Below are 1,170 nucleotides of genomic sequence, written 5' to 3' on the forward strand. Positions count from 1 at the left end.
AGTGTCTCTGGTTCCCAATTCAAGAAGTCCATCCATAGCGGTTTCATGTTTGTACCTCCGTGCTGAGGAGTTGAAGAGTGAAGAAAAGTAACTCACCTCCTCCATCTCTGGGGTAATTAGGGACTGAAAATGAATCGTGTCACATTGAAATATATCTACATGCGAATTAATCTCTGTCTTTTATTGGGAACCACCTCTTTCATTGTAACCATCAGGAAAGATCATTTCGTTCGCCAGAAAAAGAAATGAATATGTCACTAACCTTTGTTTGCTTCAGGTCCGAGAATACTCAGATCAATAGCTCCCTTACTTACTTCTGCTGGTCATGTTCGCAAAGAGATATGGCAAATTGCCAAGTGTGATTTTCCTTTCAATAAATAATTTTGACTCAGTTTGCCTGCAAATATCTTTTCCTACCTTTGTGCTTTTCTTCTTTTACATTGGTGTCTCGCAGCTTACAAATGACAGCAAAGGTATGAAAGGAGATGGAAGCATTTCGCTCATCAAGTCAACGGTAGCTTTCAATGAGATCACGGCTGATTAGGTCAATGATCAACGCACCTGAGCCGTCTGTAGTCATGGCCGAGTGGTTAAGGCGATGGATTAGAAATCCATTGGGGTTTCCCCACGTAGGTTCGAATCCTGCTGACTACGTTATGAACGCTTTCCTGCTGGTACAATTTTCGCACAAAGTTCAGAAAAACTATTTTGTGAACCAGGCCCGTAATTTGATTAGACTTGGGAAACTCGAGTTCTACATCAGAAATGTTCCATATTTAAAACATTATCTCTGTTTCTCTTTCCAGATACACTGCTCGACACATCGGGTTTTGCAGCTGTTATTGAACATCCTGAGCAGAAGTGCTGCTTTTCATTAGATTCCTTTCAACCCTGTCCACTGTTCTCTGACTCGGGTCAGTGGCAACACTCCCTCCTGCTCGTCAAAGTGCTCATTTCCCACCGCTCCCTCTCCCATCATTAGAAACAACCGCAGGAAATTGCCACTTAACCATCTTTGTTCCAAAGTGAAACTCATCAGCCTCGGGAATCTCTCCACCAAACGGGACTTCTCATCCATGGTGCAAGCCAGAGGATTGTGAAGAGATACTGTGAAAATATTGTCAGTTGGCAGTTGAAAAAAATGTTTAGGAAGCAAACCATATAATTTAG

The 1,170-nt window shown here is 42.2% G+C and overlaps 1 non-coding gene across 1 annotated transcript; it reads left to right on the top strand.

Moving 5' to 3' along the window:
• The first annotated feature begins 572 nt into the window (after positions 1-572).
• Positions 573-654, top strand: trnas-aga. Its single transcript has one exon. It is a non-coding gene; the product is annotated as a tRNA-Ser (tRNA).
• The last annotated feature ends 516 nt before the right edge of the window (positions 655-1,170 follow it).

This window comes from Chiloscyllium plagiosum, unplaced genomic scaffold (genome assembly GCF_004010195.1).
Source record: "Chiloscyllium plagiosum isolate BGI_BamShark_2017 unplaced genomic scaffold, ASM401019v2 scaf_39589, whole genome shotgun sequence".
In the NCBI taxonomy this organism is placed as follows: Eukaryota; Metazoa; Chordata; class Chondrichthyes; order Orectolobiformes; family Hemiscylliidae; genus Chiloscyllium; species Chiloscyllium plagiosum.